The sequence below is a fragment of the Corylus avellana genome, chromosome ca9, assembly GCF_901000735.1.
Source record: "Corylus avellana chromosome ca9, CavTom2PMs-1.0".
Classification (NCBI taxonomy): domain Eukaryota; kingdom Viridiplantae; phylum Streptophyta; class Magnoliopsida; order Fagales; family Betulaceae; genus Corylus; species Corylus avellana.
In genome coordinates, this window is record NC_081549.1 from 15,273,011 (window position 1) to 15,284,699 (window position 11,689).

The 11,689-nt window shown below is 35.3% G+C and overlaps 1 long non-coding RNA gene across 1 annotated transcript; it reads left to right on the forward strand.

The window, feature by feature from the left end:
- The first annotated feature begins 6 nt into the window (after positions 1 to 6).
- On the forward strand, positions 7 to 2,263 carry LOC132161612 (uncharacterized). The gene is made up of 2 exons (XR_009438160.1): positions 7 to 1,676; positions 1,884 to 2,263. It is a non-coding gene; the product is annotated as an uncharacterized LOC132161612 (long non-coding RNA).
- The last annotated feature ends 9,426 nt before the right edge of the window (positions 2,264 to 11,689 follow it).

The window sequence follows — 11,689 nt, forward strand, 5'->3', positions numbered from 1 at the left end:
AATATAAGGTAGAGCAGTCCTAATATCTATATCAGGAATTTATTTATGGTGAAATATCAGAAAGGAAATTAATCTCGATAATTGGGCAATCTCAAATGTTTATCCCTGGATTCCAGTTTTTTTCAAGCATTTGAACGCCCAATTGAACAAATTTTGAATTCTGGTCTTCAGAATTCAGTGTTGAGTCTAGCACTGGAACTTTCAAACAAATGCGATGCCAATCATTTTCCCGTTTAGGAAATGTTTGGTTTGATGTTTATGATTTCCTTCGGTTTTTCTATAACTATTCACAATATCATAGCTGTTAGACAGCTTATCTTTGAATTGAATAACAAGTTGAGAGGGTTTCTCTTTCACTCCAATTGCTTCGCTATTCTTTTGAATCAACGAAGTTATTGATGTCCTTACTTCTGTATTGCTTCAAGAATCAATAGGTTTAAGGACGACTTTATTCCCGCTCTTCTTACAAGAAATAATGGGTCCAAAGATTGAGTTGCTTTTGGTTCTGAATGTTTTCTTTCTCCTACATGCTCCGTGCATCAAGTTCACTCTAAAAGGTGATGTATGAAATGGAGGTCTTTTAGTGTAGAAAATAGACTCAGACTCTTATCTGAATGTATGTTTGGTGGGGTGATTATATTTTTGATGCGTTGGAACTTGTGGAGATTGGCTTTATAGTTTGATTTGTTTAATAGTAGGAGAAAAGAAATGAATCCTATGGACATAGCCCCTCCGTTTAGCAAAGTAATTTTCAATGATCCAGCTGACAATCTTTCACATGTAAGTGATTGGGCCAGAAGCTCAATTGATGGTGACAGCACCACTACCACGTTCAACATTTTCTGGGTTCGAAACCTCTACTTCCTTAAACATCACATGCAAGTGTGCATTGTCCAGTACATCTGCGTTGAGGAATCACGGTACTGGAAAATCACTTGATGGGATTGATAAATAGACATTAAAATATGGGAAACATGTACAGAAATCTGAGCAAGAAAACTAGCTACAAAAGGCTTCCTCTTCACTACGATTCACCAAAGATAATAATAACAGAATTTAATGCAGGTGACAAAATGACGTGGGAGAAACTCAAGCAACTCTTGTGATCGAGAAACACCAAGAATTCAACTGAAAATTTAATATGTGCTTGGAATAAGGAATAGTTTCTGGCATTGCCTGAAGAACCGCCATAAATCTTTCCTATATCCGCTTGAAGTAAAACGATGTTTTATAGTTTGAAGATGCTTAGACTTTTTGGTGGCCTGAACCTCGTTGCTTTAAAAATGTTTTAGTAGGGAGACAAGTTTTTGGAAACATGCATAAAGTGGACAATTTTCATCCTTTATTGTTTATAACTGACAGAATTATGCGGACATGTCAACTAGACCATCAAGAATTTCTAAAAGATTTCAAAAAATCATGTTTGGTTGTCTTTTAATCACCGACTCCGACTGTTTCACTTTTTCCTACAATTTGCTTCCTAGCACACAATGGTCAGCGCTATGGTTAGTCATTTTTGGGTAAAGGAAAATTCTCAACATAGCTGTCAGCATATTTATGTTTACATGTATATCATCACATTCTTCTTGGAATTTAACTAATTATACAGACTAATGTAACAGGTGGACATGAACTCAGCAAGACTACTGGGAATGCTGGTGCAAGAGTTGGATGTGGTAATTTTTGTTCTTTAGCTTTATGCTTTTGCAGGCAATTTCTTCAAATGTTAGTGAGCAAAACTAGCATACTTATTTGGGTAGATTAAGGAATGCTTAGTGTAACCCTATGGTGGCAGGTTCATCACACCTTTGTGTTTTATTTGAGCTCTCTATCCATTCTTCATACATACAGAAGCCTGACATTGGTTTATCAATTTTGGTCAGGTATAATTGGGCTTCAATCGGCGGTTTAGGCTCGTTTTGCTCATGGATAATTGATAGGTTCATAAAAGATACATTGCAGATTCTATGGAAGTTGGCGTCAGTTTACATGACCTTCTCTTTTCTGCTTTTGGCTCAAAAAGAGAGGGACCCAGATTGTTGTTGGGGGTTGTTAAAGGCAGGCCAGAATATGGACTGCCCAAGCATCTGATTCACTCTGTAGAGAGTTTGGGCATCTGGGTTCCATTGTTATTTGATTTTCCAGTGCTCGTATAATGATTGCACAAATATCTATTTGGAGCTTGACCAAAGGTAGTGCTTGTAACTTCATTGTAGATACAAACGGTTAAAGAGTGTTTATCCATATATTTTCTTCTCCTGTACCTTGCTCTGCCTCTTGGCTAAGATAAAGTGCTCATAGTCTGTCCCATTACAAGCGAATATGCAGAAAAACTATTCTTAGCTGATTTTGATGGGTCTGGTTACATCGAAGCATCAAATTCTGAGGCTCTCAACATACATGCAATTTGAATTAGACATTTTTACCCTTTTGCTCGTGCATGGAATAACCATATAATCAACTTACCAACCTCTCGTTCAGAACCTTCATTTTGGTCGTCCCTAACCTCTGAAAATCTGAGAGTGCGAGAGAGAAAGGAAAGGAGTTAGAGAGGACCTATACTCGGAGGAATTGATCCTCAAACCTTGAGAGCTTCTACCTTGACGTAATTATCAATTTGGTCGCCACTAACATGATATCATCTAAATTTTTAACAAAACCGTCAAAATGCCATGTCGGCAGTAATTGTATTGTAATACGTAGTCTAAAACCAATACATGTTTTCTCACTTGTTTTACGAAGATCGTAGAGGTTTGTTTTGCGAAGATCGTAAAGGCATTAATTTAAGAAAAAAATAAAATAAAAGATGATTATTCTAAAAAGAATTGACAAAAGTACGTTGTAACTTTTTAAGGAAAAAAAACTTCAATTTTTTTTTTTCTATAATTAATAGAGAAGCTCTCTTAATTTTTTTTTTTTTTTTTTTTTTTAAAGGAATAGACATGACTCTTGAGAGATAATATCCAAAATACAATGGAGAATATCCTCAATAGATCCTTTTTCCATGATGAGTGAAAGTGTTTCTGTCGTCTAACATGATTAACCTTCCATCTGTGTAAACCATTTAGAACCCCTCGAACTTCCTTAATAAGATGTTCATACTTGCTCTAGCTCCTCCCATCTTTCGTAAGAGCTTGCACCCCTTGGAGAGATGCTCGCTTAATTTCTTTCTATTATTATATCATATTTTACATCTCTATACATGATTTTTATTGTTCCTTTAGCATGCAACATAAAAAGACTTAAATTAATTTGAACAAAACTCTCAAAACCGACATTCTTTATTTTTTCAATGAAAAAACTCCATATTTTTCTATTATCAATATTTATCTTATTTTCTTCTACTTTTATGGCTTATTTTACCTTTCTACTAGATATGGGTTTTCATTGCTATTTTGTATTTAATATATTTCCATGTTTTATTCTACAATATCCTCCTTGTTAATTTGTAACTTGTTTGACGTTTCTTGAGATATTTTTTTTATTAAATTTATTTCAAATTCTCTTTTATTGTGTGATATCCATACCCTAATATTACGGTATTTGCTTAAAACCTATCACGCTTATTATTTGCTATATATATACATGTAATATGTCTATATGTGTTTTTCATTCATTTGAGGTTTTATAGGTACTTTTTTCATCTCAATATGAAATACTTTGCAATATTGTCTTTCCTTTTCGTGACTTCTCTGGTTTTCTCTTTCGGTATTGTTTCCTTTCCTTCTTATATATATATATTTTTGTTAAATTTCCTACAAATATTAATCGTTGTTTAGCACTCAAAAATACGGGTTGTCGTTTGTATATTAAACAGAGAACAAAGTCTTAACAATCAAATTTCTGTTTGTTTAATTTTCTTTTCATTTCAGTGTATAAAACTTCTTGCTAGAAGGCTGCTTTGATCTTCAAGCTGTTTGTGATATTTGGAACTGCAGGGAAAAGTGCTTGCTAGAATTTTTAGACAAACCTATGATTAATATGTGTGGTAGAATTCCAAGCTCATGTTGCTGCTATTCTCCCAGCCCCGACCAGGCTTTTACCTCCACCTCCATATATTGGTTAGCTAGCTACTCAGTTTAAAGAAACAAATTAACTCACGTGAAAAGGAAAAAGAAGGGCTAGAGAGAATGTTGTAGTGTATAAATTGAAAGGGTAAATATATAATAAAGGGAAAAATATAAAATGGCCCTCCAAACTACCAGTCATTTGTAATTTAGCCTCCCAATGTTCAAAATGTAATAAACTAGCCCTCCAAACTACCAACTAGTTACAATTTGACTACTCCGTTAGTTAACACCGTCAAAATGGATGGAAAATGCAAAACGACGTCGTTTTGTTGAGGTTAAGTTACTAAATACCTTTTTAAAAAAAAAAAATCAAATTAAAAACAAATCCGACTAAACGTTGTCGTTTTGCTTCCAAAAGAATCTATTGCACGACAAGATATCGTACTTCCGTCCATACTGTTTCTCACTTCGTTTTCTTCGTCTTCTTCATTCCAATTCATCACTTCCAGCTCAAAACGTTCTCCTCTCCGGCTCACAGCTCGTCAATGATGGTTTTCAAAATTTGGGGTTTTACGAAATAAGTTTCTTAGGGTTTATTTGTGAATCACGGCCGTTCAATCTCTCGATTCCAGGTATCTCTCTATCTCTCATCTCTCGCCCTCTCTTGTATTTCTATCTCTCATCTCTCTGTTTTCATTTGCTAAAATCTGCTAAAATCTGAAGGAGTTGGCCTATTGAAATCAAACTAAAATCTTGAAAGGAACAAATTGCACGTGAAAGGAACAAGTTGTTAACGAAAAAGATCCAATACCTGCTGGACGGGGGATTCTTTTTGCTGGACGGGGGTTATTTGTTGGACGGGGTTCTTTGCTTGGGAAAGAAATCAACACGACAATGTTTTGTGGAAGGGGGTTTGTTGCTCGTTTAGTGGGCTTTTTTTTAAAAAAACTTTGACGGCGTGATGAATTGAAATCTTGAAAGGAACAAATTGCACATGAAAGAAACAAGTCGCTGATGAAGAAGAGGAAGTAGCTCCTGGACGGGGGGTTATTTGCTGGAAAACTTGAAGCCGTGCAACATATCCTTCTACATAAGCGGTAAAATCTAGGCTAGCTTCAAGATCTACACACCTAGAAATTCCAAAACAAGAACAAACTCAGCAGGGACCACCAAAATCACTACAATCCCCAATAAGAGATTCTTGTGAAATTCTTTAAGAGGGATACAGTCCACCAAATTCTGAAAAGGTGAAGTCCACGGCAAAACTTTATCAAGCGACTGTAAATAAGAAACAGGGTTCTTTGCTTGAGAAAGAAATCAACACGACAACGTTTTGTGGAAGGGCGTTTGTTGCTTGAAAGACAACGTTTAGTGGAGTTTTTTTTTAATTTGATTTTTTTTTTTAAAAAAAAAATGGTATTTTAGTAACTTTACCTTAACAAAACAACGTCGTTTTATATTTTTCATCCATTTTGACGGTACTACTTAACGGAGTGGTCAAATTGCAACTAGTTGGTAATTTGGGGGGATAGTGTATTACATTTTGAACATTAGGGGGCTAAATTACAAATGGTTAGTAGTTTGGGGGGCCATTTTATATTTTTCCCTATAATAAATCTTTTAGTCAACGCGTGAAAACAAAAAACTCCCTCAACTCCTTTTTTTTTTTGAATTTTTGAATTTTTACTCTATGAGTCAATCGAAAATATGTCGTAAGTCATTCCGTTACATTTTCTTTAAAATGTCTAACGTCCGTCATTAAATCTCAAAACTCACCGTTTTGCCACGTCAGCTTTTTTTCCACCTCACTTTAAAATATTATTTTTTTATTAATTTAATTTTAAAATTAAATCATAACAAAAAATAAAATAAAAAAATTGAAAGGGTGGCTAGCAGTGGGGCAGCCACCCTTGGCCACCCCAAAACCCTCCATGCATGGGGTGGCTTTGCGGCCATCCCAAACCCCCCAACCGGGTGGCTCGCAGCCACCCCATGGGTGTTGGGGTGGCCCGTAGGAAACCCCTAACCCCTTGGGGGTGGCCGCAAGCCATCTCATAGGGATTGCAGCCATCCCACTTGGGGGTTTGGGGTGACTGCAAGCCATCCCATAGGGGTTGGGGGTGGCTTTGCGGCCACTCCAAACCCCCCAACCGGGTGGCTCGCGGCCACCCCATGGGTGTTGGGGGTGGCTTGCAGGGAACACCTAACCTCATGGGGGTGGCCGCAAGCCATCCCAGAGGGGTTGCGGCCATCCCATTGGGGGGTTTGGGGTGGCTGCAAGCCATCCCATAGGGGTTGGGGGAGGCTTGTGACCACCCCCGAAGGGGTTAGGGTGACAGCCCCACCGTTGGCCACCCCTTTAATTTTTTATTTTATTTTATTTTTTTTAGATTTAATTTTAAAATTAAATTAAGAAAAAAATAATTTTAAAGTGAGGTGAAAAAAGCTGAAGTGACAAACGGTGAGTTTTGAGATTTAATGATGGACGTTAGATATTTTGAAGAAAATGTAATGGAAGGACTTATGACATTTTTTCGATTGACCCAGAGAGTGAAAATTCAAAAAAAAAAAAAAAAAAAAAAATTGAGGGAGTTTTTTGTTTTCACGCGTTGAGTCAGTGATTTATTATACTTTTGCCCAAATTAATGAATAAAATAATGCTTTGGTAGTATATATCTGCAATTTTTTTTACAAATAATTGTTCAATCTTAAATTATTTGTAATAACTAATAACCCAAAAAAAAAAAAAAAAATTCTTGAGCTTAAAAAAATTTTGCTTATTCGCATCGCATATATAACCGCTCACCAATCAAACAATAACAAAACTCAAAAATGCTCCTAGACCATGGAGTAACGCTACTCTTGACATTAATTTATTACATTTACTTTATACTTGTTTGACATGCCATAATGTGTTTTTATTCGTTACATTTACTTTATACTTGTTTGACATGCCATAATGTGTTTTATTCATGATATTGTATATTCGAAGAAGAAGAAGAAGAGAGAGAGAGAGAGAGAGAGAGGCTATTTAAAACAAGTTAATGGGTGTGAAGTTCGTGTAATAAAATTTGTGTGATAATTATGCTAAATGAAGTTCCAAAAAAAAAAAAAAAACTATTCGAGTTTTGGTATGACTATTATCATATTTTTATTACAAATCCTTTATAAATTAACAAATTTAATATCCCAACTACAAGTGCTCTATATTATTTTCTCTTTTGGTGCGCGTAAACCCTAGAGGAGAAAGGAAAAGATAAAATCCTTTTAAAATCAATGGCATTTAAAATATATTTAGTTGATGTGGCTTTTAAAATCGTTATTAAATCAAAATTCAATTATAATTCATCTTTAATTTAATAATAATTTTAAAACTCACATCAATTTGAAGAGAATGAAAAAAAAAAAAAAAATGGTTCCTATCATTACTCAGTTAATAATTATGGGGAACGTCCTATAAAAGGTTGACAACCGACAATACTTGTACTTTTGCCTATTTGGCTATTGGAGATGTCAATGGCTACACACTTATTTGAGAAATGGGATATTCGTAAAGGCGCTATCTCATTTCCTTAATGGTCAATCATGAAAATGTGTTGTTGTTTGTACTAGTGAATATTAGAGTGGTGATTTCATACAAACATATGTGTTTTTGTTTTAAAACTGTGGCTTTAAAACATCATGGTGTTTTATACTATGTCAAAAGACAGCATAATTCGGTGCATTTTTTTTCTCCTCTCTTCCTCTTTCTTTCTGTTGAAACAGTTTTCCGAATGATGACATGGGAAAGGGACCAGCACAATACTTGATAATTGAGGGTTAAACTGAGTATAAAAGACAAAGAAAATGGATCAAAGCTGCCGGCGTTGTCCGGCCAGAGAAAGCTCCGATGCCTAAGTTAGTCATAGTATTTAAGAGAAAAATGAACTTGGAAACTGTAGATCAGAGAAAAGATAGGCAAAGTATTCAATTTCTGAGGGTAAAAAGGAGTTACCGAAATAGTGAAAGGGGACCCCCCTTTTATAGGCATCAGATTGTACCTGTTCATCTAACACTGTGGACTTTTACCGTGGGTCCACATGTCAACAATATATCGGAGAACATCAAATAGGATATTTATTCAGATATGTTTATTATTTCCTAAGGGTAACACTCGGTACCTGCCTCAGGCTCGACTGACCGAGCCTGACAAGCGAGTGTTGATAATATAATCTATATAAGCCTAAGTCTGCCGAACATGAGTTTATTCTGAACAGTAAAAATGACCGAGTATTGGAAATGGCCGATAGGTTCGAACTGGGCCCAACCCAACTTAAATATGGACCAACACTTTCTATCTTTTCTTTTCTTTTTTCACTCCTCTTCTCTCTTTGCCTTCTTTCTTTTTCTCCCCTCTTTCTATTTTTTCCCTACATAACTGATTGGTTCCTCCAAAAAACTGCCGTCCGTTCAAGCAAAGAACTCAGTTTCTTTTCCTACTACTACTCTCAAGTTTCTACGTAAAAACTACTACTCTCAGTTTCTACTACTGCTACTAATAGAAAATATACATATGATCTATTTGTAGGGATATCCCGTTAGGGTAGATATCCTATGGAGGACAAAGTGACTAGAGAATGAGAGAATGTTGAAAATGAATTGACATACATTCTCTGACTCCCCAACTCTATTTATAGAGTTAAGATACAACTTTTCACCAAGAGTTATATTTTGTCACTTATCATAACCTTCATTGAAGGCTATGATTGGCTATAGGAATGACCACACTAGTTATGGTGTGATCATCCCCAAATTATCATCTCCCACTTGATCACACTATAACATCATGTATGTAATTTAGTTGAACATTATCACTTTGGTACCAATAGTAATTTGTATACATGTCAACTCTCATCTGTTTAAATTTCATATCAGCATTAGATTATGACATTTTATAATGTATATACAATTTGGTCATCTTATCTAACCGCACCTTTTACCATATACTTTCTCACTAATTGTATATTAGGGTGACTTTATTTCGCTTTTTAACTAAATGAATGACATCAATTCTCTGTGGTTAAGAACATTAGTTCACACCTATTTCGCAATTGACCATTTCAGCCATACACAAAACTATGTGCTGACTTGCAATGATTTTTAATCAAGTGTTTCCTTGATACTCCTTATCAGTGTCTTTTACACTATAAGACCATAAATCTTACTAACTTCTAACACAATATCTCTCGGTGAACCTTACATTTATGAAAGTTGTAATATCCGTATTTCTTAAGTGTCTTATGTCTATGACCTGACCAATTATTCCCCTTATAAAAAACAGAATTGCACAAAATAGTTCATTCAGGCATCCCCAAATCCTTCAATTTGTGCTTTAACATATATGTAGCTACCACGTAGGTGTTTCTTAATTCCATTGTAGCTATATGCTCTTTGAACTTTTCCAAAGACTGACATGGGTGGCACCTCCTTGAACAAATTTGCTCCTTGTCATGGTTCTAGACCTTGTGGGGCTGTAATGTATTAAGAGCATTGGTAAGATTCTCAAAGTTTAGTGAAAATTTAGTTTAAAAAATTATAAATAATCAAACTTTCTAAATATTTCTCTACTTCATTCAAACAAAACACAATTCTTTATTGGTTTGGTATATTTCAGTTGGTGAGGAATTAAAGACTCTTTGCCACACTAATTCTGCATAGCACATGAAATTCAAAATCGGGTTAATAACTTTTTTAGTACCTAGGTTTTCACTTTTTTATTTTTTTTTCACATAGGTTTTAATTTGTATCATAGATAATACATGACTTATGGGTAAATAGCGGTTTAGTACCTCTGTCACCATTCCGTCAATCAAACTAACGGATTGACATGTGTTCTAACAAAAACATGCCACGTATCCTAAAAAAAAAAAAAAAAAAAATCATAAAAGTAATTCAAATAATTAAAAAAAAAATTCAAAACTTAAAAAAAGAAAAAGACAAATATGGGGTGGCTCGGCCGCCCCATTTTGGCCAATGGGGGTGGCCGGCCACCCCCATTTTGGCCATTGAGGGTAGCTAAGTAACCCCAGGGCCGGAATAGGGTGGCTAAAATTAGTTGGGTTGATGGAATGTGACGAAGGTATTAAATTGGTATTTACTCATAAGTTAAGTATCATCTGTGATATGATTTGAAACATAAGTTGGAAAAAATAAAAAAGTGAAAATCTAGGTACTAAAAAGGTTATTAACCCTTCAAAATCACTAGAGCAAATTCATAACCCACTTAAACATCTAATAGCATTCACATTGAACTGCTCACAAGATCGCCTCTAAAACGCTACTTTTGATATTTTAGCTAGGTACTTTTCAAAACCCCATAATTGTCAAATTCTCTAAATATTTATCTACTTTAACTAAATATTATTTTTTATTGGTGAAACTAACTATGCAATTAATGTTGTAGTTGTGCATTTAAGCAAAATCGAATTTTTTTTGACATGTCGACATAAGGGGAGGGGAAGAGGGGAGGGAGGATTCGAATTGGTGACCTCGGCTACATGATTCGTCGTCCCTAGCCAATTGAACCTACCCCTTGGGGACCAACAAAATCAGATTTGAAATATGAAGATGTTCTTGAAAATTCAAGCGTAATGGGCATTCCATTCTAGAGCATTCAAATCAATTCATACCTTTTTTTTTTGTTTTGTAACTACATTCCAACAAACTAAACCAAAACAACCAAACAAAAGGAAGCATTATAAATAAACAGGGGTGGATATTTTCCACTATAAATGGGAAAAGAGGGAAAAAGGGGAAAATAAGTGAGAATCCTCCTTCATGGTTAAAATAAGACCTATGATACAATAGCTTCCGAATATCAATCCAACACGCAACTGAAGGTTAAGGTAGCTTCTACAAATGATACCCAAGGAGTTAGCATTTTCTACTTCCATAAGTTCCCCCAACCCTTTGCTAATGGCAACATTTTTTAGTATCATTTTTGAGTATTAGCCATTTATATTCCAAGTGACTTGCTTGAGAATCAGTGTATGGGTGGGTTTAGAAAAGGTGAAGAGGTATTTGTTTTTCGCTTGGAAAGTCCCATGCTTTGTTTAGTATAGAATCTATAACTACTCTGGTGATTAACTGTTTGTGGTTTACAGCAAAGCCCACAAAGGCGACGATTTCGCTAGCTTGGTTTCCAATTGGTAGAGAAGCATGTTGCGAAGTGGGGTCATCCCAACAGAGAGCATTTGTTTGTGATATTAGAGTTTCTAGAGACATGACAAATTTGTCCACGAGGGAAGAGGGTGAAACGAAATAGGGAAAAAAAACTTTCAGGACGAGAACTAGGGTTCATGGAGAATGGATTATAAAATATTCAGTTTTGGTCCCAATTCATTCATGCATTAATGTTATTAATGTTGTAGAGTTAGATCAAGATCCCCTCAAAATTCTCGTGCTTTGCATCTAACAGTGTTAGATTGAAACATGCCAATTGGTATCCAAAACCATTTTTTCTAGTTTCCCTCCCAAAACAAAACCCTTCTTCTTCCTCCCGCAAACCTCTTCTAAACAAAAAAGAAAAAGAAAAGAAAAAAGACAGTTTGGAAGGAAGACTATGCAAAGCTAGGAACAACTAGAGAGAGTAACAAACTAGACACTGTAATATCAGAGGTGTTTGTGTTTGTTTATATTGA